Genomic DNA, 5,878 nt, shown 5'->3' with positions numbered 1-5,878 from the left:
TTTCCTCGTAGTTTGCTCTGTGGGCCTTTTGAGCAAGAAGTGTGGATATCCATACCTCATAAGATAGGATTGGTACTACAACTTTGTCCTCATTGAAGTATTGAATCCTTCCTCCACATACTAAGAGTCCCGACTCTTCCTCCGTATACACAACCAACCTGCTGAGAGTACTGTCTTTAAATGTTACTCCTCCCTGGGCTGAAAGGAAAATATGTCCGAGTGCATCTTCACATTCTCCAACAGAGAGCACAGTTTTCTTAGTTCTCAACTCTCTCTCTTCTTTTGAAGGCATTACCTCCCACTTTGACCCGTGGGAAGTTGGTTCATCATCCTCCTCTTCCACTCCTTAGCAGCTCTCAGCACCCAGGCAACAACTCGGACCAGTTTATCCAAGCTGCTGAATTTCCTCACATCAATCAGTTGCCCTATAACTGAGCCAGCTGGTATTCTTCGGGTTCGAGTCTCTTTCTCACCCTCAGAGGGTTTTATAAGGGTTACAGGTTATTTACCATCAGGATGCTTCATCTTTGCCTGAGCTCTGGTGAGTGCTGCTGTGAATGTTTTCCTTTGGATTTTATTGATGCCCTCTCTTGCATTTGCCGCAACCCTTGGCTGACTTCTTTGGCCACTCCTCCACTGGCATTTTCAGAAAGGAAGGTCCTTTCTGCCACTCAGATTCCTCCTGAGTTGTTTTTCTGTCCTCAGAAAAGTTGCTTCCACTGCAGTCCTGTTGTTGGGAAGAGAGATTGGGTCCTCGATCCAAGGGTACTTTGTATCCCAGTGTGGAGCACTACTGTGGGCATCAGCTGTAACATAGGTAAGGCCTTGTTTTATGATTTCCAGCTCTTTTTCCTCAATTAATGTCATTTCCTTTCCTCCAGGCTGACAATGACCACATCGACATCCTCCACATTTTGGTTCACAGGCTGCTCCAATACGTCCCACTTCCACCAATCCAGAAATTCTCTGTCAACAGCTGTGCTTTTTGTTTCAGCCTGAATCTCTTCAGCTCCGATGATTTCCTCGTATTTCACTGCGGCCATACGCATGGAGCAAGCAAAGTGTGTTTCAGACTTATGTGTTGTCATCTCCACTTCCTCAAAGAGATCAGGGTGAGCTCCAGCCACAGTTTTACCCAGTGGGCTGTCCCACAAAACGAGGTCTCCGACAATCTTCACCCTCTGTGGGACCAGTCTACCTTCTCGGTGGCTGATAAGTAGCTCAATGTTTTCTGGTCTTTTTAAATCCTCAAGTTTGACTTCTGGAAAGAACTTCTTCAGCTGTTCAGGTTCGATGACTCTTTGTACGTTGGCTATTTCATTGAGGCCATAACAAACAAGTTGGTGCGCTTTTTCTGTACCTCTGGGTGTCTTGACTCTAATCTGAGGAAATATCTCTGCTGTTCACCCTCATTGTCATTCCTCCAACTCCATGGACAACCAATGTGATTTTTTCACTTTCCAGGTTTAACCGGTTGGCGGCTCTGTGGGTTATGTAGTTGGTGTCTGATGCTAAATCTATCAGGGTTCCAACTTTCTGACCTGAATTTGCAGTAACTTCCAGCAGCATCATGATAACTGGTATCATGTCTATTTCCTTCCATCAGCACAGACCGGTCCTTTTCATTGCAGTTTGTTATTGCAGTCATATTGGAAAAGGCGTTCTTGCATTTTTCTGCCATTTCGGGAGAGAGTTCAGCAATACATTCCACTTGCTCTTCTGTGAGTTTGGGTCTTTTCTTCAAGTCTTTCCCACCTTTGTCCAGTTCACGTTCTCTGTACTCTCCTTTAGGACAGAGGAAAAAGTGGTGGTCCGAAGAGCTCCCCTTCTTGCATTCTCTTTTCCTGCAAAGGTAGGTGCTTACACATTCATGTCCTTCTTCATGACATCTCAAACACCTCTTACAAGCTCCCAACCTCTTCACAGCATCAACTTTTCGACCAGATTTAGGCTCTTGAACTGCTTGCAAAAGAATAGTTTCTCTTCATGCCTTTCTTCTCCACAGACAATACAACGTCCTCTCTCCTGGTGGAACGTGTTGAGGAATATTTTCTTTCAAACTTCCTTTCCGGTTTCTCTGACTTCTCAGTTACTCCAAGCTGCTCCAGTTTTTCCAAGATCTCTTCTTGTGTCTTCAGAAACTCGAGGAGACTGTCAAAATGGTTCTCAGGGGTGACTCTATTGCTGGGATTTACCATGAAGACGAGCCAATCCTTCTTCACAGGATCCGGCAGCTTGCTCTCTATGGACCTAGTGACCAGTGGGTTCTTGATGGCATGTCCTTCCAAGCTCTGTCAGGTCTGCCAGTGCTTTCTCCACAGTTTGGATTAAGTCGATGACTCTTCTTGGTTGATCTGCTCTTAAAAACAGGAATTTCTCAAGATCTTCAATTATTTCTATTGCAATTGTAGACTTATTCCCATATCTATTTTCAAGCACTCTAAAGATGTTCTCTGCTGTATTGTATGTTGAAAGTCTGAGGTTTCTTGAGATTTTCTCATCCATGCTGTCCAAAAGCTGAATCTTTTTGACTTCACTCGAGCCTGTTGGTTCTCCCTGTTTGCAGGCTCCCAGTCTCTCCTCCATCTGTGGAAATCTCTTTTACAGCCATGAAATGTGGGCAGACTAATTGGTTTAATTCTCACCAAGGGCGTGGTGTTTGCTGCATGTGGGGTTGTTGAAGCAGCCGTTAAAGTCAGCAGATATGCACTCTTTTCTTCTTCTGAATTTCTTTGTGCAAACACAAACTCGCTCTCCTTGCTTCAAGCTTGTTATTCATAGACTTAAGTCCTTGACTCTGCCTTCTAGATTAGCTTTTCTGTCTCTGGAATCCACAGTTCCCAAGATGCTGGTTTTACTAGCTTCCTTGATCAGCTTCTCCATGAAACCCAACTGCATCTCATAACCATCTCGATTGAGTGCAGATACAAATGTTTCAGCAGCATTATCACAAGCCGTTTCTGTTGCTCGCTAAGCGCTTCTTCCACCTCTTCAGCAGTGCTGGCTTCTATGTCTGCAAGTAGGCCACTCCGAAAGTCAACATTTGCTTCACTGACATTTCCCATCAAAGTGAGCTTTTTGAATTCCTCCCGAAGCTCAGTTTCAATCATGCTTCCTGCTACTCTGCTAAGAAAGTTAGCAACTTTTGTGAATGCACCTTGAGCCATTGTCCTCTCCTGCTTGAGCTGCTTGACACTTTTCCCATTGGCTTCCTCCGCCATTTTGTTGAGGTGTGTAGTTACTGCAGACAGTTTCCCATCAAAGTGAGATTTTTGAATTTCAAACATTCCTATACATGGCAGCCAACTTGGCCAACGAGAGACCGATCGATGCCAGGATTCAAAGCAGGGAGGACTGCGTAGGGTACATCTGCACCAACTCACTTTTGCTTGGAAGATCTGGACCAAAAGGAGACCCTGGGAGCTTTGCATTTGAAAGCTATCCCTACAAAGATTAAGGGAAATCCAGCGGAAGTAGACAAATTCTGGAGGAAGTGGAGTCAGTTGGCAGGGCCCAATCTGTTTGTAAGAAATAAGTGGCACAAGGGAGCGGAAAACAAATGCATTTCAACAAAGTAAATTATATTTCAGCATCTTCATTGTTAACTTCTTTCCTTAGGACTAGAAATAATATTACATCAAATCAAACATGGTTCAAACAGATTAAACATTTGCAAATATTCACCAGCAGCATCTCGGTTGAATCTTTGAGTCTCTTCTCTCACAGGGAACTGTTTGTCCTCTGCCTGAGAGTGTGTTCCCAGGTGTGTTGCATTTATCTCCTTAATTAGGAAGCTCACTTCCTTTGAGCCACATTCTCAGTGGAATCACACCCTAGGCTCCATGTCTCCACCTGCTGGACTGGAGCCAGATGTGAATTGCATTTCTCAAGCTCTGAAAACACCATCACCCAAAACCCCTGACTATTCTCTCAACACAGTATTTACAATCTTTAATTCAAAGAAAATCAGTAATATCTTTTCAAAGCAAATCAAATCAAGTTTTATTTATATAGCACATTTATAAAGATATTTGGTCGAGCCATAGTGCTGTACATAAAAAAATAGCCTACAGTAGAGACACTTTACAGCTAATACAACAGCACAGATTATTCAGAATATCAGTATGAGAAAAACGACACCCTCTATCCTTAGACCCTCACATCGTACAAGGAAAAACCTCCAGAGAAAACCCACAGTTTAAGGGGGAAAAATGGGAGAAACCTCAGGGAGAGCAACAGAGGAGGGATCCCTCTCCCAGGACGGACAGACGTGCAATAGATGCCGTGTGTAAATCGAAGAGATAATACATTTGACAGCATATACAGATGTAGCACTCCAGATCAGACTCAAATGGGTGTGTCCCAGTCAAAAGCCCAGCGGATGCCAGTGGCTGGGGGTGTTGCCAAATTGCTAGAGGGCGTTGCCCAATTTCCCCATTTGTTCAATTACAGGATTTAACCATGAGATGGCGCTTCATTCACAAAATACACAATGGGCGTTGTAGAAACATCAATATTTTAGATCAAATAAAGTATATAGTTTGCTTTATGCAGTATATTTCTTGTAATATTGTACAGTAGATTGAAGTAAATGAACTTATACATTAAGATAAGATAATATGGACCTTTATTAATCCCGTGGGGAAATTCAGTAGTTCAAACAGCAACAGGGTGAGAGTGAAAAACAGGACAGCACAGATTCACACAGATTAATAAAATCAAAAATAAGATGAGCGATAAAAATAATAATAATGAGAAACTATGAAATAAGAAATGAATAAAACTAAAATGTAATTATCATATCATATATTATAATGTATTGTATTATTAAGTAATATCATACATTAACCCCATTATAGCAGATGCCACATTAAATGGATGAAAACATGTATGCATCAATAATTACAACAGAGTATTTCTAAATACAAGTTGTAAAAATACTTATATGTATTTAATATTAATCCTTTGGAGTCGACCGTCACGCCGGCGTGATCAGATCACATGACCTGTTCAAGCCGTGCCGCATAAAAAACAACAGTCCGGACAACATTGCCGTGTGTTTCTGTCGAAAGTACTGGCTTGAAACTATATCCCAGTCTTTGTTTAATGCAAAAAGACCCAGTAAACACGGAGATACGATGATATAAAGTTAATACATTTCAAAAGTATGAAATATGGAAGCACATATTTGAATATCTTCGCCATATTTGATCATTTTACGAAATGGAAAATACTGGAAACTGTAGATCCTGCTCAACAGGATGTATATGTGTATTTCTGTCGAAAGTACTGGCTTGAAACTATATGCCAGTCTTTGTTTCATGCAAAAATACCCAATAAACACGGACATACGATGATATAAAGTTAATACAGCTATATTTCAGAAGTATGAATAATGGAAGCACTATTTTAATATCTTCGCCGTATTTTATCATTTTACGAAACGGAAAATACTGGAAACTGTAGATTCTGCTCAACAGGATGTATTTACCAGGGAGGGGGTGAGGTAATCAGTTAAACGGAGTGATACGAAACGAGACGAAAAGAGACGAAGAGGGACGGCGGGAACCGAAGAGAGACTGCTGGAAATGGAGAGAGACGAAGATATACGAAGACAGGCGGCGGGAGACGAAGAGAGGCTGCGGGAGACTGCGATTTAAGTAAAGTGACAGACAAACATTGAGAATTTAGATATAGTTAGATAGATTTAGAGTTTGAAGACTCAACTATGATGAAGAGAACTCTGAACGTGAGTCAAGCTTTAAGCTTGTTTTTGACATGGAGGAGGAGGAATCTGTGATGTTGCCCTCTGTGTCGTAGTTGACAGAAACCGCTTTGAAGCGTGGCACAGATAAAGACAGAAAAAACAGATTGTTGT

The sequence above is a fragment of the Pseudochaenichthys georgianus genome, chromosome 1, assembly GCF_902827115.2.
Source record: "Pseudochaenichthys georgianus chromosome 1, fPseGeo1.2, whole genome shotgun sequence".
NCBI classification, from domain to species: Eukaryota; Metazoa; Chordata; class Actinopteri; order Perciformes; family Channichthyidae; genus Pseudochaenichthys; species Pseudochaenichthys georgianus.
The sequence above is the reverse complement of the archived record's forward strand: the minus strand, read 5'-3'. Positions refer to the sequence as shown.